General features: G+C 64.6%; 16 non-coding genes across 16 annotated transcripts; 9 read left to right on the top strand and 7 right to left on the bottom strand.

Moving 5' to 3' along the window:
- Nucleotides 1–2588: 2588 nt before the first annotated feature.
- Nucleotides 2589–2659, bottom strand: TRNAG-GCC (transfer RNA glycine (anticodon GCC)). Its single transcript has one exon. It is a non-coding gene; the product is annotated as a tRNA-Gly (tRNA).
- Nucleotides 2660–4439: 1780 nt separating this feature from the next.
- Nucleotides 4440–4522, bottom strand: TRNAL-CAG (transfer RNA leucine (anticodon CAG)). Its single transcript has one exon. It is a non-coding gene; the product is annotated as a tRNA-Leu (tRNA).
- A 580-nt stretch (nucleotides 4523–5102) lies between these two features.
- On the top strand, nucleotides 5103–5174 carry TRNAD-GUC (transfer RNA aspartic acid (anticodon GUC)). Its single transcript has one exon. It is a non-coding gene; the product is annotated as a tRNA-Asp (tRNA).
- A 792-nt stretch (nucleotides 5175–5966) lies between these two features.
- On the top strand, nucleotides 5967–6038 carry TRNAG-UCC (transfer RNA glycine (anticodon UCC)). Its single transcript has one exon. It is a non-coding gene; the product is annotated as a tRNA-Gly (tRNA).
- Nucleotides 6039–6304: 266 nt separating this feature from the next.
- On the top strand, nucleotides 6305–6376 carry TRNAE-CUC (transfer RNA glutamic acid (anticodon CUC)). The gene has a single exon. It is a non-coding gene; the product is annotated as a tRNA-Glu (tRNA).
- Nucleotides 6377–9566: 3190 nt separating this feature from the next.
- Nucleotides 9567–9637, bottom strand: TRNAG-GCC (transfer RNA glycine (anticodon GCC)). Its single transcript has one exon. It is a non-coding gene; the product is annotated as a tRNA-Gly (tRNA).
- Nucleotides 9638–11410: 1773 nt separating this feature from the next.
- On the bottom strand, nucleotides 11411–11493 carry TRNAL-CAG (transfer RNA leucine (anticodon CAG)). Its single transcript has one exon. It is a non-coding gene; the product is annotated as a tRNA-Leu (tRNA).
- Nucleotides 11494–12069: 576 nt separating this feature from the next.
- TRNAD-GUC (transfer RNA aspartic acid (anticodon GUC)) lies at nucleotides 12070–12141 on the top strand. The gene has a single exon. It is a non-coding gene; the product is annotated as a tRNA-Asp (tRNA).
- A 792-nt stretch (nucleotides 12142–12933) lies between these two features.
- On the top strand, nucleotides 12934–13005 carry TRNAG-UCC (transfer RNA glycine (anticodon UCC)). The gene has a single exon. It is a non-coding gene; the product is annotated as a tRNA-Gly (tRNA).
- A 266-nt stretch (nucleotides 13006–13271) lies between these two features.
- TRNAE-CUC (transfer RNA glutamic acid (anticodon CUC)) lies at nucleotides 13272–13343 on the top strand. Its single transcript has one exon. It is a non-coding gene; the product is annotated as a tRNA-Glu (tRNA).
- A 3198-nt stretch (nucleotides 13344–16541) lies between these two features.
- TRNAG-GCC (transfer RNA glycine (anticodon GCC)) lies at nucleotides 16542–16612 on the bottom strand. The gene has a single exon. It is a non-coding gene; the product is annotated as a tRNA-Gly (tRNA).
- Nucleotides 16613–18385: 1773 nt separating this feature from the next.
- On the bottom strand, nucleotides 18386–18468 carry TRNAL-CAG (transfer RNA leucine (anticodon CAG)). Its single transcript has one exon. It is a non-coding gene; the product is annotated as a tRNA-Leu (tRNA).
- Nucleotides 18469–19044: 576 nt separating this feature from the next.
- Nucleotides 19045–19116, top strand: TRNAD-GUC (transfer RNA aspartic acid (anticodon GUC)). Its single transcript has one exon. It is a non-coding gene; the product is annotated as a tRNA-Asp (tRNA).
- A 792-nt stretch (nucleotides 19117–19908) lies between these two features.
- Nucleotides 19909–19980, top strand: TRNAG-UCC (transfer RNA glycine (anticodon UCC)). The gene has a single exon. It is a non-coding gene; the product is annotated as a tRNA-Gly (tRNA).
- A 266-nt stretch (nucleotides 19981–20246) lies between these two features.
- TRNAE-CUC (transfer RNA glutamic acid (anticodon CUC)) lies at nucleotides 20247–20318 on the top strand. The gene has a single exon. It is a non-coding gene; the product is annotated as a tRNA-Glu (tRNA).
- Nucleotides 20319–23504: 3186 nt separating this feature from the next.
- TRNAG-GCC (transfer RNA glycine (anticodon GCC)) lies at nucleotides 23505–23575 on the bottom strand. The gene has a single exon. It is a non-coding gene; the product is annotated as a tRNA-Gly (tRNA).
- Between the last annotated feature and the right edge of the window lie 1068 nt (nucleotides 23576–24643).

Here is a 24643-nt window from a genome sequence, read left to right as displayed (position 1 = left end):
TTCCCCGACTCTCTAACACGACGGTATTAGCAAGGCGCCAACAGATCTCAGCGTGGACACAAATTGACCGAGAACACCCCTACTCCCGCCCCCCGGATTGTACGACCCATGCATTTTATCCCACTCCTGCCTTATCGCATATCTATCCCGGTGTCCATCCCCTCTTCCACCCCGAGCGTCCCTCTTGTTAACTCATCGATGATGCCGCGCCTGGTAGATGGCAGACGGCAGTCATCCGCGTCTTGCAAGGCCTGCGGACAGAGAGGGTCTAATATTTGCTTCAAGACTCTTTTTCTTAGAAATCAAGTTTGCACGCAAGGAAACGCACAAGCCTCACGCCAGACAGTCGTTCCTTGGGTATCTTCGTGGTTCTCTTCCCACTCACCTCCCCTTCCCGCTCTCTCTGTCTTTAATTGTGGTGAAAGTATACGTAAGACAGAATATATCATTTTCACCATTTCTGAGTGCAGAATTCAGTGGCTTTAAGGACGTTCGCCGTCTTTTCTAATCGCCACGAATATCCATTTCCACTTTTTTTTTTTTTAGTCATTCCCAAACCAACCCTGTTCCCACATAATGAGGGCCTCCTGTTTCCCCTTCCCGGCTACCCCGGGAAACGTCTATTCTCCTTTGTTGGTCTGGGAAGTTACCTGTTATACAGACGCGACGAAAGTAAAATCATACAACGTTTGTTGTTTTGGGTCTGGTTTACTTGACTCGGCGAATGTCTTCAAGGTTCATGCCTGTTGTGGCATGAGCATAACTTCATCCCTTGGGGTGGCCGTTCACGGGATTTGAAGAAAGAGATGGCTTTTGAAAAGGGCGATGGGGTGGATTCTGACTCCCGGCGACCCCATGTGTCTGAGAGTAGAACTGCACTCCGCGGGCTTTTCAGCGGCTTGGAATGTCAGGGCAGTAGAAGGCCAGGCATGGAAAGGCATAGCCTTGTGAGCAGGAACCCGTGTGATCATAGAGAAGCTTACTGTCACCCCAGGCACTTCCTTCCTGCCCCTGTTTTGTGAGTTGTGGATAGATGACCGCAGTGGAGGAAGCTGGCTGGTTGTTCGGGTGGCACGACACAAAGGACAGGGAAAGGTGAGGGAAACCCAAAAGAGGGGACAGACGTGTCCTGAGTGCTGGCAGGTGGGAGAAGGAGTCCAGATGTCAGAGTGTCCAAGCCGCCCTAGGGCAGGAGGGGGCGCAGCGAGTGCGGCCGCCCAGTCAGGTGCCGGCGCTGCAGAGGCTTGGGGGCTTCGGAGCATTATGCCAGGCCAGTGTGGAGATGAGGGTGGGGACATGGGAGGGGCGGGGGCGACCCTGGGGATGCCGGGGGTGGCCAGCCCGGTGGATGTGCGTCATCAGGGCAAGGCAAGGCGTTCGTGTGATAGAGGTCTGTGGTGGCGGGTCAGGCGGAGGCTGGAAGGACCACTAGATGGCTAGCTGGGTGGCGGGGGTGGGGGGGGAGTGTTGGGAGGGTGGGCTTAGGTCCCACCCAGATCCAAGGGCACGTCATGAGACTGGACCCGGCCAGACAAGGTTGCCCGCGGTGCTGTGCCTGAAGTCAGTCAACCTAAAGAGTGGGAGGTTGATTGGGGGCAAGGGTGCTGTCGAGAGAGAGCCAGCGTGAGACAGGGACCGGGAGACAGAGAGGGAGACAGAGATAGAGACAGAGACGGACGGGCAGAAGAGGGAGCGAGAAACAGACAGACACACAGAGAGACACGCAGAGAGAGATTAGAAGAGAAGGGAAGAGAGAAAAACGTCTGGAAAAGGCCGTGAGGTCTTAGGGCGCGCGACTGGCCCAGAGGCTTAAACGTCCCTTTGTCAGGACACGGGAGTGCGTTAGGTGCGCGTTTGGGGCACCGTGGGGTGCGGTGGGGTGGGACGGGGGACTCAGTGGAGATTGAAAGAGGCCCGAGCAACAGATGCCTCCAGTGACCTTTGGCCAAAAGTTTGGATCGTGGTAAGGGGGAGGCGGGCAAGGAAGGGGCGTGTTTACCACTGTGTTGTGGAGGAGTGGGCTAAAGTGACTGTACTGACATGACTTTCATTTTCTCGTGCGCGATGATGACCAGGACACGGTAGGGGAGCGTAATGCGTTGCTTTTCCGAGTATGGATCCGGCCGTGCGACTTCCTTGGTAATGGTCCAGCAAGGATGGTGTCATTTTGGGAGCGTGGCCAGGAAGGGTGGTGAGATGGGAAGAGGCATGGAGTCCCCGCAGCCAAAGCCCGCGTGTTGCACGGTGGTCCTCCGTGAAGTGAAACGTGTGGCTAAGGTTTCGTCAGGGTGATGAAGAGAAAAGGGTGGCTGCCCGGGAGAAGTGTTGGGGCAGAGCCCACTGGCGGTCGGCGCCGGAGCGCGGTGTGCTTTCGGCCCCAGGGTGTGGGAGAGGCGCAGGGCGCTGGCACACTGGTGGGCTGGCTGCAGGTGGGAGCGGAGCCCCAGGGCTCTGGGAGAGTTGCCCCGAGTGTAGTAGGAGAGCCAGAGCGGAGCAGAGCAGAGCAGAGCAGAGCAGAGCAAGCAGAGCAAGCACTGAGCAGGCGGCGGTGTGAATTGGGGCAGAGCGACCAAAAGGGGACAGGGGACTGCATGGGCCGGGAATCGAACCCGGGCCTCCCGCGTGGCAGGCGAGAATTCTACCACTGAACCACCCATGCGCTGCCGGCGTCCGGGCGGCTGGCTCCAGCCTGTGCCCCTGCCCTGTCTTCGCTGGCCCGCCGCTGGGCTCAGGACGCTGCTCACTACCTGGCCGGAGCGTCTGTCTCTCTGCTCCCCTAGAGCTAGGCAGGCGGCGGCGGCCAGCCTGGGGCCGGCGGCCTGGTGCGGGTGGGCGGGACGGGCGGGCAAGGGAAGGGGTCTGGGCGACCGACGTGGAAGAGAGGCAGGTGCCAGGCGTGTCGAGGGTCCTGGACGGAGGCGGAGGGAGAGAGGTAGTCCCTGCCCATCCCGTGGCTGGGAGGAAGCCTAGAGCCCGAAGGAGCCTGGTCGGCCAGCGCCAATCCCAGCCAGGCCAGGTGGCCTGTGGCGCGCAGAGGTGCTCACAGCTGTCCCGGCGGCGACCCCCGGCATGCACCCCCAGGACCCCCTTGGGCGGCCAGTTTTCTCGCCCGTGCTTGGGGGTGTGGGCACAGGAGGTCCGGGAGCAAGGGAGCGGGACGCCTGCATCCTCCTGTGGCGGCTGCCTGCCAGCGGCGGGACGTCGGACAAAGTGGCCACAGCGGTCTGAGCCTGCCTTCCGCCCTCCGTCCTCCGGCCAGCCGCACTCCTTAGGATGCTGTGCTGGAGGGGGTGGGTTGTGGAGCGGGAGCCGGCCCACCCATCGAAAGAGCTCTTCGGCAGCAGAGAGGTCGTTGGCGCGGTGGGTCTGCTCCCAGGCAGCGGCTACCCGCGTGGAACTGGGATGTGGCGCGCCCGAGGTGGACCGGGCCCTGTGCCCGGCTCTGGCTTCTCCTCGCCAGCCGGTGGTGGGGCTGAAAATGCAGCGGCATGGCCGGTGTGGGGAGGCAAGGTCCCCAAACTCAACAAGCGCGGAGACCACGGGCTGAAGAGAGGGCGCAGCGGGTGTTAGTGGGAAGGGGATTCGGGGCGGGAGAGAGGAATGGGCAGGAGGCTGGTGTGGAAAGGGCGGGATGATGGCCAAGGTTTTGGGTGGTGTGGTGCTGCTTGCAGCAGCGCAGGGCAAAAGCGAGTTGCTGCTGTTCAGCGGGCAGAAAGTGGAGGACCACCGGGGAGGGCTTTCCACACGGGCCAGATGGAGCCCACAGACACACGCAGGCAAACGGGGCTAAAGACCAGGGGCGGATTAACCAGGAAGGCCGGTGAGCAGCGGCTTGCGTTGAGCCAGGGTCGCGCGCACGGGCGGGCTCCACTGTATTGGCTCCCTACTCTGTGGTGAGCGGTTTCAAGTGGGCTTCACCACATCCTTGCTGCGGTGGGAGAGCGGTGAGATCGTGAGCTGCAGATTGGTGGGAAGCCTAACAATTGGACCCGTGCCTACCTTGCTTGTTGGGTAATCGGGGCCTGACAAAGACAGAGAGAGAGGGAGAGGGAGAGGGAGAGGTGAAAGACAGAGGGAAGAGGGAAAGGGCGAGGGCAGAGAGAGGACAGGGGTAAGAGAGAGGAGGTAGCTGCGATGGGAAGTCGAGAAACCGCGCGGATGCGGGGGCAGGCAGGTAGGAGGGGTGCGTTTCATGGTGGGCAGTTGGGCTGGGGCTGGCCGGAAAGGCAGTTACCAGAGGGGTTCAAGGCGCTGGAGCATCCTAGCTGTCAGGGATGTGCCTGACAAGTTAGGGTGTCGGAGCGGGGTGGGGCCACGGGCTGGAGGCTGGAGAGGCAGAAGGATTGCACGGCCCGAGCGTGGACAGTCGCCCAGTAAAGGGCAGAGACGCGTGTGGTGAAGGCTGGGGACAGTAGGTGGCTGTTGCCAAGAGGTTGTCTTGTCAGGAGTGGGATTCGAACCCACGCCTCCAGGGGAGACTGCGACCTGAACGCAGCGCCTTAGACCGCTCGGCCATCCTGACGGCGGCTGTGGGCGCGTCGCCGCTGGCCCGGCTGCGACGCCGCGCCAACGCCGGTGCCCTGGGCCGGTCGGCGCGCCTCCTGGACGGCCTTGCGGCTGCGCGACCGACGGACGGACGGACGGACGGACGGACGGACGGACGGCGCGCGCGAAGGCTCGGAGCCGAGCGCCACCAAGGCCGGCCGACCCGGCGAGGTGCCCGGCCAACTCCCCCACGCACCGTCCCCCGGGCCCCGCCAGCCGCTGCCCCGGCCTCCGTCCTCACGTCAGCTCTCGCGCCCACCAATGCCTCCTCCTCCTCGCAGACGTTTTCTGCCCGCTCGATCCCCTTTCTTTCTCCCGGCGCTTTCGCCGCCGTGGAGGGAAGCGGCCGCCGCGCACGCGGAGCTTCGGTATCCCCCGGGCCCGGCCCGGGTGCCAGGCTGCGTGGACGGCGAGGATGGAGGTGGGCGGGGCGCGCTCTGTCGCCGAGCATGCAGCGAGCAGGGGGCAGGAAGAGGCGTCGGCGTCGGAGTCGGAGTCGGCGTGGTGTGCAGCGGCGGCGGCGGGAGAGCGTTCTGCACCCCGGACGGCCACCGCCGTCCTCGTTAGTATAGTGGTGAGTATCCCCGCCTGTCACGCGGGAGACCGGGGTTCGATTCCCCGACGGGGAGGCAGACGCCCTTTTTGGCCTCTGCCGCCACGCACCCGGCGCCCGCTCTCAGACCCAGTGGCCGGCGCAATGCCCTGCCCTGCCCTGCCCCGCCCTGCCCTGCCCTCCGCGCTCCACCTGGGCCCTTGGCGTCATCCTCTGCGGGGCACAGCCCACCCTCCGCCCACCTTCCCTTCCAATCCTCCTGGCCAAGGCGCCTGGTCGCCCGCCAGCCACAGCAGCCTTCTCGGGTCCCGGCAGCGCTTGAGGAGCGGCCCGTCCCCAGCGGATGGGTGTCTTCCGCCCCCCGGCTCAGGGTCGCCGACCGCCGCCCAGCGACTCCGGCTCCCAGGTGCCAGGTGGAGAGCGGCCTGTCGGAGATGTGCACCGTCTCGGTGCCGGCTGTGGCCTAGCCGAGCGTCGCCGAGCGGCCGCGACGTGGCGGAGAATGGAAGGGGCTTGGCGAGCCGGGGGTGTGGAGCAGGCGTGCCCCGGGGGCAGGCCGCAGCCGGGAGCTCAGGGCCGGGGGTGGGGGGCCGCGCGCCCTGGAGCGCCCCGCTGCGGGCGGGAGGCCGGAGGAAGCGAGCGGGAGAGCGCCCCCCAGCGGCGGGGCTGAGGAGGGCGGGGCGGGGGCGTGTGGAGAGCGGCGGGGCTCGGCTGGCGCCGGGCGGCGGCTGGTGGTGCTGTGAGGGCCCGGAGCCGCGGACGGGTGAGCCAGGCGTCGAGAAGGGTCTGCGCCCGGCGGCGGGCGGCGGCGGCGGCAGCACGCTGGTGCGAGTTCCGCGCGGCATCTTGGGCTTGTCTGGGCCGTGCGGCGTTGGTGGTATAGTGGTGAGCATAGCTGCCTTCCAAGCAGTTGACCCGGGTTCGATTCCCGGCCAACGCAGTGGGCTGACTTTTTGCCAGAGGCCCAGCCCAGGGCCGTCTTGCCAGGTATGGCTGACGGAGTCAGCACTTGGCTCGGTGTGTATGTGTGGGAGAAGGAAGGAGGCGCCCAGCGTTTTGGGGGTGCTGCGAGCAAGAGAAAAGGGCGCGGAGTGCCAGGGGAGGCCGGGCCGGGCGACTGGAGGCCGGAGCAAGGTCCACGGCTGGGGCCGAGGGGTGCGGAGGCGCTGAGTGCAGGTGGCGCAGGCAGGACGGGTGTCCCGACGCTCCCTGGTGGTCTAGTGGTTAGGATTCGGCGCTCTCACCGCCGCGGCCCGGGTTCGATTCCCGGTCAGGGAAGCCGTTCTTCTTCCTCTCTGCCCACAAACAACTTGCCGCGCACCTCCCTCCACACCTGCCTTTTAGCCAACGCTTGCAGGCCCAGCACACCGCCTGGCCCGCTGCCGCCACCAATGCCATCCGATCCTTTTCGACCCGCTCGCCCACCACAGGCCTACTTGCTCGTCCGCCCTGGCGCTGGCGCTGGCGCTGGCGCTGGCGCTGGCGCTGGCGCTGGCGCAGGCGCTCGCGTTCTCTGGCATCTGTCAGCCCCAAAGCCCACAGGCCAGGACAGCCTCTGGCCGGCAGTGGCCAGGAGCGGAGCCCGCGTCCTCGCTGCTGCCAGCGCGCGCCCTGGCGCGTGCTTGCATTTGGCTCAGCTACCAGGCCAGACCTGGGCTGGGGGAGCCAAGCTTGTGAAGGCCCAGACCCTGAGCAGGGCGACGGCGGCCGGGAGACAGAAGAACGTGAAAGGGGAATCTGGGAATGCCCGGCCAGCTGGGGGGGTCCGGGTGGGGTCGGAGGGGGGGGGATGAGAGTAAGGGGGAGAGAGGAATGTGAGACCGGGGGCCGTCGGGGAAATGGACATGCCCAACGGCTGAGGGGCGGTGGCAGCAGGTAGCCTTCCCCGACTCTCTAACACGACGGTATTAGCAAGGCGCCAACAGATCTCAGCGTGGACACAAACTGACCGAGAACACCCCTACTCCCGCCCCCCGGATTGTACGACCCATGCATTTTATCCCACTCCTGCCTTATCGCATATCTATCCCGGTGTCCATCCCCCCTTCCACCCCGAGCGTCCCTCTTGTTAACTCATCGATGATGCCGCGCCTGGTAGATGGCAGACGGCAGTCATCCGCGTCTTGCAAGGCCTGCGGACAGAGAGGGTCTAATATTTGCTTCAAGACTCTTTTTCTTAGAAATCAAGTTTGCACGCAAGGAAACGCACAAGCCTCACGCCAGACAGTCGTTCCTTGGGTATCTTCGTGGTTCTCTTCCCACTCACCTCCCCTTCCCGCTCTCTCTGTCTTTAATTGTGGTGAAAGTATACGTAAGACAGAATATATCATTTTCACCATTTCTGAGTGCAGAATTCAGTGGCTTTAAGGACGTTCGCCGTCTTTTCTAACCGCCACGAATATCCATTTCCACTTTTTTTTTTTTTAGTCATTCCCAAACCAACCCTGTTCCCACATAATGAGGGCCTCCTGTTTCCCCTTCCCGGCTACCCCGGGAAACGTCTATTCTCCTTTGTTGGTCTGGGAAGTTACCTGTTATACAGACGCGACGAAAGTAAAATCATACAACGTTTGTTGTTTTGGGTCTGGTTTACTTGACTCGGCGAATGTCTTCAAGGTTCATGCCTGTTGTGGCATGAGCATAACTTCATCCCTTGGGGTGGCCGTTCACGGGATTTGAAGAAAGAGATGGCTTTTGAAAAGGGCGATGGGGTGGATTCTGACTCCCGGCGACCCCATGTGTCTGAGAGTAGAACTGCACTCCGCGGGCTTTTCAGCGGCTTGGAATGTCAGGGCAGTAGAAGGCCAGGCATGGAAAGGCATAGCCTTGTGAGCAGGAACCCGTGTGATCATAGAGAAGCTTACTGTCACCCCAGGCACTTCCTTCCTGCCCCTGTTTTGTGAGTTGTGGATAGATGACCGCAGTGGAGGAAGCTGGCTGGTTGTTCGGGTGGCACGACACAAAGGACAGGGAAAGGTGAGGGAAACCCAAAAGAGGGGACAGACGTGTCCTGAGTGCTGGCAGGTGGGAGAAGGAGTCCAGATGTCAGAGTGTCCAAGCCGCCCTAGGGCAGGAGGGGGCGCAGCGAGTGCGGCCGCCCAGTCAGGTGCCGGCGCTGCAGAGGCTTGGGGCTTCGGAGCATTATGCCAGGCCAGTGTGGAGATGAGGGTGGGGACATGGGAGGGGCGGGGGCGACCCTGGGGATGCCGGGGGTGGCCAGCCCGGTGGATGTGCGTCATCAGGGCAAGGCAAGGCGTTCGTGTGATAGAGGTCTGTGGTGGCGGGTCAGGCGGAGGCTGGAAGGACCACTAGATGGCTAGCTGGGTGGCGGGGGTGGGGGGGGAGTGTTGGGAGGGTGGGCTTAGGTCCCACCCAGATCCAAGGGCACGTCATGAGACTGGACCCGGCCAGACAAGGTTGCCCGCGGTGCTGTGCCTGAAGTCAGTCAACCTAAAGAGTGGGAGGTTGATTGGGGGCAAGGGTGCTGTCGAGAGAGAGCCAGCGTGAGACAGGGACCGGGAGACAGAGAGGGAGACAGAGATAGAGACAGAGACGGACGGGCAGAAGAGGGAGCGAGAAACAGACAGACACACAGAGAGACACGCAGAGAGAGATTAGAAGAGAAGGGAAGAGAGAAAAACGTCTGGAAAAGGCCGTGAGGTCTTAGGGCGCGCGACTGGCCCAGAGGCTTAAACGTCCCTTTGTCAGGACACGGGAGTGCGTTAGGTGCGCGTTTGGGGCACCGTGGGGTGCGGTGGGGTGGGACGGGGGACTCAGTGGAGATTGAAAGAGGCCCGAGCAACAGATGCCTCCAGTGACCTTTGGCCAAAAGTTTGGATCGTGGTAAGGGGGAGGCGGGCAAGGAAGGGGCGTGTTTACCACTGTGTTGTGGAGGAGTGGGCTAAAGTGACTGTACTGACATGACTTTCATTTTCTCGTGCGCGATGATGACCAGGACACGGTAGGGGAGCGTAATGCGTTGCTTTTCCGAGTATGGATCCGGCCGTGCGACTTCCTTGGTAATGGTCCAGCAAGGATGGTGTCATTTTGGGAGCGTGGCCAGGAAGGGTGGTGAGATGGGAAGAGGCATGGAGTCCCCGCAGCCAAAGCCCGCGTGTTGCACGGTGGTCCTCCGTGAAGTGAAACGTGTGGCTAAGGTTTCGTCAGGGTGATGAAGAGAAAAGGGTGGCTGCCCGGGAGAAGTGTTGGGGCAGAGCCCACTGGCGGTCGGCGCCGGAGCGCGGTGTGCTTTCGGCCCCAGGGTGTGGGAGAGGCGCAGGGCGCTGGCACACTGGTGGGCTGGCTGCAGGTGGGAGCGGAGCCCCAGGGCTCTGGGAGAGTTGCCCCGAGTGTAGTAGGAGAGCCAGAGCGGAGCAGAGCAGAGCAGAGCAGAGCAGAGCAAGCAGAGCAAGCACTGAGCAGGCGGCGGTGTGAATTGGGGCAGAGCGACCAAAAGGGGACAGGGGACTGCATGGGCCGGGAATCGAACCCGGGCCTCCCGCGTGGCAGGCGAGAATTCTACCACTGAACCACCCATGCGCTGCCGGTGTCCGGGCGGCTGGCTCCAGCCTGTGCCCCTGCCCTGTCTTCGCTGGCCCGCCGCTGGGCTCAGGACGCTGCTCACTACCTGGCCGGAGCGTCTGTCTCTCTGCTCCCCTAGAGCTAGGCAGGCGGCGGCGGCCAGCCTGGGGCCGGCGGCCTGGTGCGGGTGGGCGGGACGGGCGGGCAAGGGAAGGGGTCTGGGCGACCGACGTGGAAGAGAGGCAGGTGCCAGGCGTGTCGAGGGTCCTGGACGGAGGCGGAGGGAGAGAGGTAGTCCCTGCCCATCCCGTGGCTGGGAGGAAGCCTAGAGCCCGAAGGAGCCTGGTCGGCCAGCGCCAATCCCAGCCAGGCCAGGTGGCCTGTGGCGCGCAGAGGTGCTCACAGCTGTCCCGGCGGCGACCCCCGGCATGCACCCCCAGGACCCCCTTGGGCGGCCAGTTTTCTCGCCCGTGCTTGGGGGTGTGGGCACAGGAGGTCCGGGAGCAAGGGAGCGGGACGCCTGCATCCTCCTGTGGCGGCTGCCTGCCAGCGGCGGGACGTCGGACAAAGTGGCCACAGCGGTCTGAGCCTGCCTTCCGCCCTCCGTCCTCCGGCCAGCCGCACTCCTTAGGATGCTGTGCTGGAGGGGGTGGGTTGTGGAGCGGGAGCCGGCCCACCCATCGAAAGAGCTCTTCGGCAGCAGAGAGGTCGTTGGCGCGGTGGGTCTGCTCCCAGGCAGCGGCTACCCGCGTGGAACTGGGATGTGGCACGCCCGAGGTGGACCGGGCCCTGTGCCCGGCTCTGGCTTCTCCTCGCCAGCCGGTGGTGGGGCTGAAAATGCAGCGGCATGGCCGGTGTGGGGAGGAAGGGTCCCAAACTCAACAAGCGCGGAGACCACGGGCTGAAGAGAGGGCGCAGCGGGTGTTAGTGGGAAGGGGATTCGGGGCGGGAGAGAGGAATGGGCAGGAGGCTGGTGTGGAAAGGGCGGGATGATGGCCAAGGTTTTGGGTGGTGTGGTGCTGCTTGCAGCAGCGCAGGGCAAAAGCGAGTTGCTGCTGTTCAGCGGGCAGAAAGTGGAGGACCACCGGGGAGGGCTTTCCACACGGGCCAGATGGAGCCCACAGACACACGCAGGCAAACGGGGCTAAAGACCAGGGGCGGATTAACCAGGAAGGCCGGTGAGCAGCGGCTTGCGTTGAGCCAGGGTCGCGCGCACGGGCGGGCTCCACTGTATTGGCTCCCTACTCTGTGGTGAGCGGTTTCAAGTGGGCTTCACCACATCCTTGCTGCGGTGGGAGAGCGGTGAGATCGTGAGCTGCAGATTGGTGGGAAGCCTAACAATTGGACCCGTGCCTACCTTGCTTGTTGGGTAATCGGGGCCTGACAAAGACAGAGAGAGAGGGAGAGGGAGAGGTGAAAGACAGAGGGAAGAGGGAAAGGGCGAGGGCAGAGAGAGGACAGGGGTAAGAGAGAGGAGGTAGCTGCGATGGGAAGTCGAGAAACCGCGCGGATGCGGGGGCAGGCAGGTAGGAGGGGTGCGTTTCATGGTGGGCAGTTGGGCTGGGGCTGGCCGGAAAGGCAGTTACCAGAGGGGTTCAAGGCGCTGGAGCATCCTAGCTGTCAGGGATGTGCCTGACAAGTTAGGGTGTCGGAGCGGGGTGGGGCCACGGGCTGGAGGCTGGAGAGGCAGAAGGATTGCACGGCCCGAGCGTGGACAGTCGCCCAGTAAAGGGCAGAGACGCGTGTGGTGAAGGCTGGGGACAGTAGGTGGCTGTTGCCAAAAGGTTGTCTTGTCAGGAGTGGGATTCGAACCCACGCCTCCAGGGGAGACTGCGACCTGAACGCAGCGCCTTAGACCGCTCGGCCATCCTGACGGCGGCTGTGGGCGCGTCGCCGCTGGCCCGGCTGCGACGCCGCGCCAACGCCGGTGCCCTGGGCCGGTCGGCGCGCCTCCTGGACGGCCTTGCGGCTGCGCGACCGACGGACGGACGGACGGACGGACGGACGGACGGCGCGCGCGAAGGCTCGGAGCCGAGCGCCACCAAGGCCGGCCGACCCGGCGAGGTGCCCGGCCAACTCCCCCACGCACCGTCCCCCGGGCCCCGCCAGCCGCTGCCCCGGCCTCCGTCCTCACGTCAGCTCTCGCGCCCACCAATGCCTCCTCCTCCTCGCAGACGTTTTCTGCCCGCTCGATCCCCTTTCTTTCTCCCGGCGCTTTCGCCGCCGTGGAGGGAAGCGGCCGCCGCGCACGCGGAGCTTCGGTATCCCCCGGGCCCGGCCCGGGTGCCAGGCTGCGTGGACGGCGAGGATGGAGGTGGGCGGGGCGCGCTCTGTCGCCGAGCATGCAGCGAGCAGGGGGCAGGAAGAGGCGTCGGCGTCGGAGTCGGAGTCGGCGTGGTGTGCAGCGGCGGCGGCGGGAGAGCGTTCCGCACCCCGGACGGCCACCGCCGTCCTCGTTAGTATAGTGGTGAGTATCCCCGCCTGTCACGCGGGAGACCGGGGTTCGATTCCCCGACGGGGAGGCAGACGCCCTTTTTGGCCTCTGCCGCCACGCACCCGGCGCCCGCTCTCAGACCCAGTGGCCGGCGCAATGCCCTGCCCTGCCCTGCCCCGCCCTGCCCTGCCCTCCGCGCTCCACCTGGGCCCTTGGCGTCATCCTCTGCGGGGCACAGCCCACCCTCCGCCCACCTTCCCTTCCAATCCTCCTGGCCAAGGCGCCTGGTCGCCCGCCAGCCACAGCAGCCTTCTCGGGTCCCGGCAGCGCTTGAGGAGCGGCCCGTCCCCAGCGGATGGGTGTCTTTCGCCCCCCGGCTCAGGGTCGCCGACCGCCGCCCAGCGACTCCGGCTCCCAGGTGCCAGGTGGAGAGCGGCCTGTCGGAGATGTGCACCGTCTCGGTGCCGGCTGTGGCCTAGCCGAGCGTCGCCGAGCGGCCGCGACGTGGCGGAGAATGGAAGGGGCTTGGCGAGCCGGGGGTGTGGAGCAGGCGTGCCCCGGGGGCAGGCCGCAGCCGGGAGCTCAGGGCCGGGGGTGGGGGGCCGCGCGCCCTGGAGCGCCCCGCTGCGGGCGGGAGGCCGGAGGAAGCGAGCGGGAGAGCGCCCCCCAGCGGCGGGGCTGAGGAGGGCGGGGCGGGGGCGTGTGGAGAGCGGCGGGGCTCGGCTGGCGCCGGGCGGCGGCTGGTGGTGCTGTGAGGGCCCGGAGCCGCGGACGGGTGAGCCAGGCGTCGAGAAGGGTCTGCGCCCGGCGGCGGGCGGCGGCGGCGGCAGCACGCTGGTGCGAGTTCCGCGCGGCATCTTGGGCTTGTCTGGGCCGTGCGGCGTTGGTGGTATAGTGGTGAGCATAGCTGCCTTCCAAGCAGTTGACCCGGGTTCGATTCCCGGCCAACGCAGTGGGCTGACTTTTTGCCAGAGGCCCAGCCCAGGGCCGTCTTGCCAGGTATGGCTGACGGAGTCGGCACTTGGCTCGGTGTGTATGTGTGGGAGAAGGAAGGAGGCGCCCAGCGTTTTGGGGGTGCTGCGAGCAAGAGAAAAGGGCGCGGAGTGCCAGGGGAGGCCGGGCCGGGCGACTGGAGGCCGGAGCAAGGTCCACGGCTGGGGCCGAGGGGTGCGGAGGCGCTGAGTGCAGGTGGCGCAGGCAGGACGGGTGTCCCGACGCTCCCTGGTGGTCTAGTGGTTAGGATTCGGCGCTCTCACCGCCGCGGCCCGGGTTCGATTCCCGGTCAGGGAAGCCGTTCTTCTTCCTCTCTGCCCACAAACAACTTGCCGCGCACCTCCCTCCACACCTGCCTTTTAGCCAACGCTTGCAGGCCCAGCACACCGCCTGGCCCGCTGCCGCCACCAATGCCATCCGATCCTTTTCGACCCGCTCGCCCACCACAGGCCTACTTGCTCGTCCGCCCTGGCGCTGGCGCTGGCGCTGGCGCAGGCGCTCGCGTTCTCTGGCATCTGTCAGCCCCAAAGCCCACAGGCCAGGACAGCCTCTGGCCGGCAGTGGCCAGGAGCGGAGCCCGCGTCCTCGCTGCTGCCAGCGCGCGCCCTGGCGCGTGCTTGCATTTGGCTCAGCTACCAGGCCAGACCTGGGCTGGGGGAGCCAAGCTTGTGAAGGCCCAGACCCTGAGCAGGGCGACGGCGGCCGGGAGACAGAAGAACGTGAAAGGGGAATCTGGGAATGCCCGGCCAGCTGGGGGGGTCCGGGTGGGGTCGGAGGGGGGGGGATGAGAGTAAGGGGGAGAGAGGAATGTGAGACCGGGGGCCGTCGGGGAAATGGACATGCCCAACGGCTGAGGGGCGGTGGCAGCAGGTAGCCTTCCCCGACTCTCTAACACGACGGTATTAGCAAGGCGCCAACAGATCTCAGCGTGGACACAAATTGACCGAGAACACCCCTACTCCCGCCCCCCGGATTGTACGACCCATGCATTTTATCCCACTCCTGCCTTATCGCATATCTATCCCGGTGTCCATCCCCTCTTCCACCCCGAGCGTCCCTCTTGTTAACTCATCGATGATGCCGCGCCTCGTAGATGGCAGACGGCAGTCATCCGCGTCTTGCAAGGCCTGCGGACAGAGAGGGTCTAATATTTGCTTCAAGACTCTTTTTCTTAGAAATCAAGTTTGCACGCAAGGAAACGCACAAGCCTCACGCCAGACAGTCGTTCCTTGGGTATCTTCGTGGTTCTCTTCCCACTCACCTCCCCTTCCCGCTCTCTCTGTCTTTAATTGTGGTGAAAGTATACGTAAGACAGAATATATCATTTTCACCATTTCTGAGTGCAGAATTCAGTGGCTTTAAGGACGTTCGCCGTCTTTTCTAACCGCCACGAATATCCATTTCCACTTTTTTTTTTTTTTAGTCATTCCCAAACCAACCCTGTTCCCACATAATGAGGGCCTCCTGTTTCCCCTTCCCGGCTACCCCGGGAAACGTCTATTCTCCTTTGTTGGTCTGGGAAGTTACCTGTTATACAGACGCGACGAAAGTAAAATCATACAACGTTTGTTGTTTTGGGTCTGGTTTACTTGACTCGGCGAATGTCTTCAAGGTTCATGCCTGTTGTGGCATGAGCATAACTTCATCCCTTGGGGTGGCCGTTCACGGGATTTGAAGAAAGAGATGGCTTTTGAAAAGGGCGATGGGGTGGATTCTGACTCCCGGCGACCCCATGTGTCTGAGAGTAGAACTGCACTCCGCGGGCTTTTCAGCGGCTTGGAATGTCAGGGCAGTAGAAGGCCAGGCATGGAAAGGCATAGCCTTGTGAGCAGGAACCCGTGTGATCATAGAGAAGCTTACTGTCACCCCAGGCACTTCCTTCCTGCCCCTGTTTTGTGAGTTGTGGATAGATGACCGCAGTGGAGGAAGCTGGCTGGTTGTTCGGGTGGCACGACACAAAGGACAGGGAAAGGTGAGGGAAACCCAAAAGAGGGGACAGACGTGTCCTGAGTGCTGGCAGGTGGGAGAAGGAGTCCAGATGTCAGAGTGTCCAAGCCGCCCTAGGGCAGGAGGGGGCGCAGCGAGTGCGGCCGCCCAGTCAGGTGCCGGCGCTGCAGAGGCTTGGGGGCTTCGGAGCATTATGCCAGGCCAGTGTGGAGATGAGGGTGGGGACATGGGAGGGGCGGGGGCGACCCTGGGGATGCCGGGGGTGGCCAGCCCGGTGGATGTGCGTCATCAGGGCAAGGCAAGGCGTTCGTGTGATAGAGGTCTGTGGTGGCGGGTCAGGCGGAGGCTGGAAGGACCACTAGATGGCTAGCTGGGTGGCGGGGGTGGGGGGGGAGTGTTGGGAGGGTGGGCTTAGGTCCCACCCAGATCCAAGGGCACGTCATGAGACTGGACCCGGCCAGACAAGGTTGCCCGCGGTGCTGTGCCTGAAGTCAGTCAACCTAAAGAGTGGGAGGTTGATTGGGGGCAAGGGTGCTGTCGAGAGAGAGCCAGCGTGAGACAGGGACCGGGAGACAGAGAGGGAGACAGAGATAGAGACAGAGACGGACGGGCAGAAGAGGGAGCGAGAAACAGACAGACACACAGAGAGACACGCAGAGAGAGATTAGAAGAGAAGGGAAGAGAGAAAAACGTCTGGAAAAGGCCGTGAGGTCTTAGGGCGCGCGACTGGCCCAGAGGCTTAAACGTCCCTTTGTCAGGACACGGGAGTGCGTTAGGTGCGCGTTTGGGGCACCGTGGGGTGCGGTGGGGTGGGACGGGGGACTCAGTGGAGATTGAAAGAGGCCCGAGCAACAGATGCCTCCAGTGACCTTTGGCCAAAAGTTTGGATCGTGGTAAGGGGGAGGCGGGCAAGGAAGGGGCGTGTTTACCACTGTGTTGTGGAGGAGTGGGCTAAAGTGACTGTACTGACATGACTTTCATTTTCTCGTGCGCGATGATGACCAGGACAAGGTAGGGGAGCGTAATGCGTTGCTTTTCCGAGTATGGATCCGGCCGTGCGACTTCCTTGGTAATGGTCCAGCAAGGATGGTGTCATTTTGGGAGCGTGGCCAGGAAGGGTGGTGAGATGGGAAGAGGCATGGAGTCCCCGCAGCCAAAGCCCGCGTGTTGCACGGTGGTCCTCCGTGAAGTGAAACGTGTGGCTAAGGTTTCGTCAGGGTGATGAAGAGAAAAGGGTGGCTGCCCGGGAGAAGTGTTGGGGCAGAGCCCACTGGCGGTCGGCGCCGGAGCGCGGTGTGCTTTCGGCCCCAGGGTGTGGGAGAGGCGCAGGGCGCTGGCACACTGGTGGGCTGGCTGCAGGTGGGAGCGGAGCCCCAGGGCTCTGGGAGAGTTGCCCCGAGTGTAGTAGGAGAGCCAGAGCGGAGCAGAGCAGAGCAGAGCAGAGCAGAGCAGAGCAGAGCAGAGCAGAGCAGAGCAGAGCAAGCAGAGCAAGCACTGAGCAGGCGGCGGTGTGAATTGGGGCAGAGCGACCAAAAGGGGACAGGGGACTGCATGGGCCGGGAATCGAACCCGGGCCTCCCGCGTGGCAGGCGAGAATTCTACCACTGAACCACCCATGCGCTGCCGGCGTCCGGGCGGCTGGCTCCAGCCTGTGCCCCTGCCCTGTCTTCGCTGGCCCGCCGCTGGGCTCAGGACGCTGCTCACTACCTGGCCGGAGCGTCTGTCTCTCTGCTCCCCTAGAGCTAGGCAGGCAGCGGCGGCCAGCCTGGGGCCGGCGGCCTGGTGCGGGTGGGCGGGACGGGCGGGCAAGGGAAGGGGTCTGGGCGACCGACGTGGAAGAGAGGCAGGTGCCAGGCGTGTCGAGGGTCCTGGACGGAGGCGGAGGGAGAGAGGTAGTCCCTGCCCATCCCGTGGCTGGGAGGAAGCCTAGAGCCCGAAGGAGCCTGGTCGGCCAGCGCCAATCCCAGCCAGGCCAGGTGGCCTGTGGCGCGCAGAGGTGCTCACAGCTGTCCCGGCGGCGACCCCCGGCATGCACCCCCAGGACCCCCTTGGGCGGCCAGTTTTCTCGCCCGTGCTTGGGGGTGTGGGCACAGGAGGTCCGGGAGCAAGGGAGCGGGACGCCTGCATCCTCCTGTGGCGGCTGCCTGCCAGCGGCGGGACGTCGGACAAAGTGGCCACAGCGGTCTGAGCCTGCCTTCCGCCCTCCGTCCTCCGGCCAGCCGCACTCCTTAGGATGCTGTGCTGGAGGGGGTGGGTTGTGGAGCGGGAGCCGGCCCACCCATCGAAAGAGCTCTTCGGCAGCAGAGAGGTCGTTGGCGCGGTGGGTCTGCTCCCAGGCAGCGGCTACCCGCGTGGAACTGGGATGTGGCACGCCCGAGGTGGACCGGGCCCTGTGCCCGGCTCTGGCTTCTCCTCGCCAGCCGGTGGTGGGGCTGAAAATGCAGCGGCATGGCCGGTGTGGGGAGGAAGGGTCCCAAACTCAACAAGCGCGGAGACCACGGGCTGAAGAGAGGGCGCAGCGGGTGTTAGTGGGAAGGGGATTCGGGGCGGGAGAGAGGAATGGGCAGGAGGCTGGTGTGGAAAGGGCGGGATGATGGCCAAGGTTTTGGGTGGTGTGGTGCTGCTTGCAGCAGCGCAGGGCAAAAGCGAGTTGCTGCTGTTCAGCGGGCAGAAAGTGGAGGACCACCGGGGAGGGCTTTCCACACGGGCCAGATGGAGCCCACAGACACACGCAGGCAAACGGGGCTAAAGACCAGGGGCGGATTAACCAGGAAGGCCGGTGAGCAGCGGCTTGCGTTGAGCCAGGGTCGCGCGCACGGGCGGGCTCCACTGTATTGGCTCCCTACTCTGTGGTGAGCGGTTTCAAGTGGGCTTCACCACATCCTTGCTGCGGTGGGAGAGCGGTGAGATCGTGAGCTGCAGATTGGTGGGAAGCCTAACAATTGGACCCGTGCCTACCTTGCTTGTTGGGTAATCGGGGCCTGACAAAGACAGAGAGAGAGGGAGAGGGAGAGGTGAAAGACAGAGGGAAGAGGGAAAGGGCGAGGGCAGAGAGAGGACAGGGGTAAGAGAGAGGAGGTAGCTGTGATGGGAAGTCGAGAAACCGCGCGGATGCGGGGGCAGGCAGGTAGGAGGGGTGCGTTTCATGGTGGGCAGTTGGGCTGGGGCTGGCCGGAAAGGCAGTTACCAGAGGGGTTCAAGGCGCTGGAGCATCCTAGCTGTCAGGGATGTGCCTGACAAGTTAGGGTGTCGGAGCGGGGTGGGGCCACGGGCTGGAGGCTGGAGAGGCAGAAGGATTGCACGGCCCGAGCGTGGACAGTCGCCCAGTAAAGGGCAGAGACGCGTGTGGTGAAGGCTGGGGACAGTAGGTGGCTGTTGCCAAAAGGTTGTCTTGTCAGGAGTGGGATTCGAACCCACGCCTCCAGGGGAGACTGCGACCTGAACGCAGCGCCTTAGACCGCTCGGCCATCCTGACGGCGGCTGTGGGCGCGTCGCCGCTGGCCCGGCTGCGACGCCGCGCCAACGCCGGTGCCCTGGGCCGGTCGGCGCGCCTCCTGGACGGCCTTGCGGCTGCGCGACCGACGGACGGACGGACGGACGGACGGACGGACGGCGCGCGCGAAGGCTCGGAGCCGAGCGCCACCAAGGCCGGCCGACCCGGCGAGGTGCCCGGCCAACTCCCCCACGCACCGTCCCCCGGGCCCCGCCAGCCGCTGCCCGGGCCTCCGTCCTCACGTCAGCTCTCGCGCCCACCAATGCCTCCTCCTCCTCGCAGACGTTTTCTGCCCGCTCGATCCCCTTTCTTTCTCCCGGCGCTTTCGCCGCCGTGGAGGGAAGCGGCCGCCGCGCACGCGGAGCTTCGGTATCCCCCGGGCCCGGCCCGGGTGCCAGGCTGCGTGGACGGCGAGGATGGAGGTGGGCGGGGCGCGCTCTGTCGCCGAGCATGCAGCGAGCAGGGGGCAGGAAGAGGCGTCGGCGTCGGAGTCGGAGTCGGCGTGGTGTGCAGCGGCGGCGGCGGGAGAGCGTTCCGCACCCCGGACGGCCACCGCCGTCCTCGTTAGTATAGTGGTGAGTATCCCCGCCTGTCACGCGGGAGACCGGGGTTCGATTCCCCGACGGGGAGGCAGACGCCCTTTTTGGCCTCTGCCGCCACGCACCCGGCGCCCGCTCTCAGACCCAGTGGCCGGCGCAATGCCCTGCCCTGCCCTGCCCCGCCCTGCCCTGCCCTCCGCGCTCCACCTGGGCCCTTGGCGTCATCCTCTGCGGGGCACAGCCCACCCTCCGCCCACCTTCCCTTCCAATCCTCCTGGCCAAGGCGCCTGGTCGCCCGCCAGCCACAGCAGCCTTCTCGGGTCCCGGCAGCGCTTGAGGAGCGGCCCGTCCCCAGCGGATGGGTGTCTTTCGCCTCCCGGCTCAGGGTCGCCGACCGCCGCCCAGCGACTCCGGCTCCCAGGTGCCAGGTGGAGAGCGGCCTGTCGGAGATGTGCACCGTCTCGGTGCCGGCTGTGGCCTAGCCGAGCGTCGCCGAGCGGCCGCGACGTGGCGGAGAATGGAAGGGGCTTGGCGAGCCGGGGGTGTGGAGCAGGCGTGCCCCGGGGGCAGGCCGCAGCCGGGAGCTCAGGGCCGGGGGTGGGGGGCCGCGCGCCCTGGAGCGCCCCGCTGCGGGCGGGAGGCCGGAGGAAGCGAGCGGGAGAGCGCCCCCCAGCGGCGGGGCTGAGGAGGGCGGGGCGGGGGCGTGTGGAGAGCGGCGGGGCTCGGCTGGCGCCGGGCGGCGGCTGGTGGTGCTGTGAGGGCCCGGAGCCGCGGACGGGTGAGCCAGGCGTCGAGAAGGGTCTGCGCCCGGCGGCGGGCGGCGGCGGCGGCAGCACGCTGGTGCGAGTTCCGCGCGGCATCTTGGGCTTGTCTGGGCCGTGCGGCGTTGGTGGTATAGTGGTGAGCATAGCTGCCTTCCAAGCAGTTGACCCGGGTTCGATTCCCGGCCAACGCAGTGGGCTGACTTTTTGCCAGAGGCCCAGCCCAGGGCCGTCTTGCCAGGTATGGCTGACGGAGTCGGCACTTGGCTCGGTGTGTATGTGTGGGAGAAGGAAGGAGGCGCCCAGCGTTTTGGGGGTGCTGCGAGCAAGAGAAAAGGGCGCGGAGTGCCAGGGGAGGCCGGGCCGGGCGACTGGAGGCCGGAGCAAGGTCCACGGCTGGGGCCGAGGGGTGCGGAGGCGCTGAGTGCAGGTGGCGCAGGCAGGACGGGTGTCCCGACGCTCCCTGGTGGTCTAGTGGTTAGGATTCGGCGCTCTCACCGCCGCGGCCCGGGTTCGATTCCCGGTCAGGGAAGCCGTTCTTCTTCCTCTCTGCCCACAAACAACTTGCCGCGCACCTCCCTCCACACCTGCCTTTTAGCCAACGCTTGCAGGCCCAGCACACCGCCTGGCCCGCTGCCGCCACCAATGCCATCCGATCCTTTTCGACCCGCTCGCCCACCACAGGCCTACTTGCTCGTCCGCCCTGGCGCTGGCGCTGGCGCTGGCGCTGGCGCTGGCGCTGGCGCTGGCGCAGGCGCTCGCGTTCTCTGGCATCTGTCAGCCCCAAAGCCCACAGGCCAGGACAGCCTCTGGCCGGCGGTGGCCAGGAGCGGAGCCCGCGTCCTCGCTGCTGCCAGCGCGCGCCCTGGCGCGTGCTTGCATTTGGCTCAGCTACCAGGCCAGACCTGGGCTGGGGGAGCCAAGCTTGTGAAGGCCCAGACCCTGAGCAGGGCGACGGCGGCCGGGAGACAGAAGAACGTGAAAGGGGAATCTGGGAATGCCCGGCCAGCTGGGGGGGTCCGGGTGGGGTCGGAGGGGGGGGGATGAGAGTAAGGGGGAGAGAGGAATGTGAGACCGGGGGCCGTCGGGGAAATGGACATGCCCAACGGCTGAGGGGCGGTGGCAGCAGGTAGCCTTCCCCGACTCTCTAACACGACGGTATTAGCAAGGCGCCAACAGATCTCAGCGTGGACACAAATTGACCGAGAACACCCCTACTCCCGCCCCCCGGATTGTACGACCCATGCATTTTATCCCACTCCTGCCTTATCGCATATCTATCCCGGTGTCCATCCCCTCTTCCACCCCGAGCGTCCCTCTTGTTAACTCATCGATGATGCCGCGCCTGGTAGATGGCAGACGGCAGTCATCCGCGTCTTGCAAGGCCTGCGGACAGAGAGGGTCTAATATTTGCTTCAAGACTCTTTTTCTTAGAAATCAAGTTTGCACGCAAGGAAACGCACAAGCCTCACGCCAGACAGTCGTTCCTTGGGTATCTTCGTGGTTCTCTTCCCACTCACCTCCCCTTCCCGCTCTCTCTGTCTTTAATTGTGGTGAAAGTATACGTAAGACAGAATATATCATTTTCACCATTTCTGAGTGCAGAATTCAGTGGCTTTAAGGACGTTCGCCGTCTTTTCTAACCGCCACGAATATCCATTTCCACTTTTTTTTTTTTTAGTCATTCCCAAACCAACCCTGTTCCCACATAATGAGGGCCTCCTGTTTCCCCTTCCCGGCTACCCCGGGAAACGTCTATTCTCCTTTGTTGGTCTGGGAAGTTACCTGTTATACAGACGCGACGAAAGTAAAATCATACAACGTTTGTTGTTTTGGGTCTGGTTTACTTGACTCGGCGAATGTCTTCAAGGTTCATGCCTGTTGTGGCATGAGCATAACTTCATCCCTTGGGGTGGCCGTTCACGGGATTTGAAGAAAGAGATGGCTTTTGAAAAGGGCGATGGGGTGGATTCTGACTCCCGGCGACCCCATGTGTCTGAGAGTAGAACTGCACTCCGCGGGCTTTTCAGCGGCTTGGAATGTCAGGGCAGTAGAAGGCCAGGCATGGAAAGGCATAGCCTTGTGAGCAGGAACCCATGTGATCATAGAGAAGCTTACTGTCACCCCAGGCACTTCCTTCCTGCCCCTGTTTTGTGAGTTGTGGATAGATGACCGCAGTGGAGGAAGCTGGCTGGTTGTTCGGGTGGCACGACACAAAGGACAGGGAAAGGTGAGGGAAACCCAAAAGAGGGGACAGACGTGTCCTGAGTGCTGGCAGGTGGGAGAAGGAGTCCAGATGTCAGAGTGTCCAAGCCGCCCTAGGGCAGGAGGGGGCGCAGCGAGTGCGGCCGCCCAGTCAGGTGCCGGCGCTGCAGAGGCTTGGGGGCTTCGGAGCATTATGCCAGGCCAGTGTGGAGATGAGGGTGGGGACATGGGAGGGGCGGGGGCGACCCTGGGGATGCCGGGGGTGGCCAGCCCGGTGGATGTGCGTCATCAGGGCAAGGCAAGGCGTTCGTGTGATAGAGGTCTGTGGTGGCGGGTCAGGCGGAGGCTGGAAGGACCACTAGATGGCTAGCTGGGTGGCGGGGGTGGGGGGGGAGTGTTGGGAGGGTGGGCTTAGGTCCCACCCAGATCCAAGGGCACGTCATGAGACTGGACCCGGCCAGACAAGGTTGCCCGCGGTGCTGTGCCTGAAGTCAGTCAACCTAAAGAGTGGGAGGTTGATTGGGGGCAAGGGTGCTGTCGAGAGAGAGCCAGCGTGAGACAGGGACCGGGAGACAGAGAGGGAGACAGAGATAGAGACAGAGACGGACGGGCAGAAGAGGGAGCGAGAAACAGACAGACACACAGAGAGACACGCAGAGAGAGATTAGAAGAGAAGGGAAGAGAGAAAAACGTCTGGAAAAGGCCGTGAGGTCTTAGGGCGCGCGACTGGCCCAGAGGCTTAAACGTCCCTTTGTCAGGACACGGGAGTGCGTTAGGTGCGCGTTTGGGGCACCGTGGGGTGCGGTGGGGTGGGACGGGGGACTCAGTGGAGATTGAAAGAGGCCCGAGCAACAGATGCCTCCAGTGACCTTTGGCCAAAAGTTTGGATCGTGGTAAGGGGGAGGCGGGCAAGGAAGGGGCGTGTTTACCACTGTGTTGTGGAGGAGTGGGCTAAAGTGACTGTACTGACATGACTTTCATTTTCTCGTGCGCGATGATGACCAGGACACGGTAGGGGAGCGTAATGCGTTGCTTTTCCGAGTATGGATCCGGCCGTGCGACTTCCTTGGTAATGGTCCAGCAAGGATGGTGTCATTTTGGGAGCGTGGCCAGGAAGGGTGGTGAGATGGGAAGAGGCATGGAGTCCCCGCAGCCAAAGCCCGCGTGTTGCACGGTGGTCCTCCGTGAAGTGAAACGTGTGGCTAAGGTTTCGTCAGGGTGATGAAGAGAAAAGGGTGGCTGCCCGGGAGAAGTGTTGGGGCAGAGCCCACTGGCGGTCGGCGCCGGAGCGCGGTGTGCTTTCGGCCCCAGGGTGTGGGAGAGGCGCAGGGCGCTGGCACACTGGTGGGCTGGCTGCAGGTGGGAGCGGAGCCCCAGGGCTCTGGGAGAGTTGCCCCGAGTGTAGTAGGAGAGCCAGAGCGGAGCAGAGCAGAGCAGAGCAGAGCAAGCAGAGCAAGCACTGAGCAGGCGGTGGTGTGAATTGGGGCAGAGCGACCAAAAGGGGACAGGGGACTGCACGGGCCGGGAATCGAACCCGGGCCTCCCGCGTGGCAGGCGAGAATTCTACCACTGAACCACCCATGCGCTGCCGGCGTCCGGGCGGCTGGCTCCAGCCTGTGCCCCTGCCCTGTCTTCGCTGGCCCGCCGCTGGGCTCAGGACGCTGCTCACTACCTGGCCGGAGCGTCTGTCTCTCTGCTCCCCTAGAGCTAGGCAGGCGGCGGCGGCCAGCCTGGGGCCGGCGGCCTGGTGCGGGTGGGCGGGACGGGCGGGCAAGGGAAGGGGTCTGGGCGACCGACGTGGAAGAGAGGCAGGTGCCAGGCGTGTCGAGGGTCCTGGACGGAGGCGGAGGGAGAGAGGTAGTCCCTGCCCATCCCGTGGCTGGGAGGAAGCCTAGAGCCCGAAGGAGCCTGGTCGGCCAGCGCCAATCCCAGCCAGGCCAGGTGGCCTGTGGCGCGCAGAGGTGCTCACAGCTGTCCCGGCGGCGACCCCCGGCATGCACCCCCAGGACCCCCTTGGGCGGCCAGTTTTCTCGCCCGTGCTTGGGGGTGTGGGCACAGGAGGTCCGGGAGCAAGGGAGCGGGACGCCTGCATCCTCCTGTGGCGGCTGCCTGCCAGCGGCGGGACGTCGGACAAAGTGGCCACAGCGGTCTGAGCCTGCCTTCCGCCCTCCGTCCTCCGGCCAGCCGCACTCCTTAGGATGCTGTGCTGGAGGGGGTGGGTTGTGGAGCGGGAGCCGGCCCACCCATCGAAAGAGCTCTTCGGCAGCAGAGAGGTCGTTGGCGCGGTGGGTCTGCTCCCAGGCAGCGGCTACCCGCGTGGAACTGGGATGTGGCGCGCCCGAGGTGGACCGGGCCCTGTGCCCGGCTCTGGCTTCTCCTCGCCAGCCGGTGGTGGGGCTGAAAATGCAGCGGCATGGCCGGTGTGGGGAGGAAAGGTCCCAAACTCAACAAGCGCGGAGACCACGGGCTGAAGAGAGGGCGCAGCGGGTGTTAGTGGGAAGGGGATTCGGGGCGGGAGAGAGGAATGGGCAGGAGGCTGGTGTGGAAAGGGCGGGATGATGGCCAAGGTTTTGGGTGGTGTGGTGCTGCTTGCAGCAGCGCAGGGCAAAAGCGAGTTGCTGCTGTTCAGCGGGCAGAAAGTGGAGGACCACC

Source organism: Loxodonta africana, unplaced genomic scaffold (assembly GCF_030014295.1).
Source record: "Loxodonta africana isolate mLoxAfr1 unplaced genomic scaffold, mLoxAfr1.hap2 scaffold_671, whole genome shotgun sequence".
NCBI lineage: Eukaryota > Metazoa > Chordata > Mammalia > Proboscidea > Elephantidae > Loxodonta > Loxodonta africana.
Note: the sequence above shows the minus strand (reverse complement) of the source record. Positions and strands in the feature narration are given on the sequence as shown.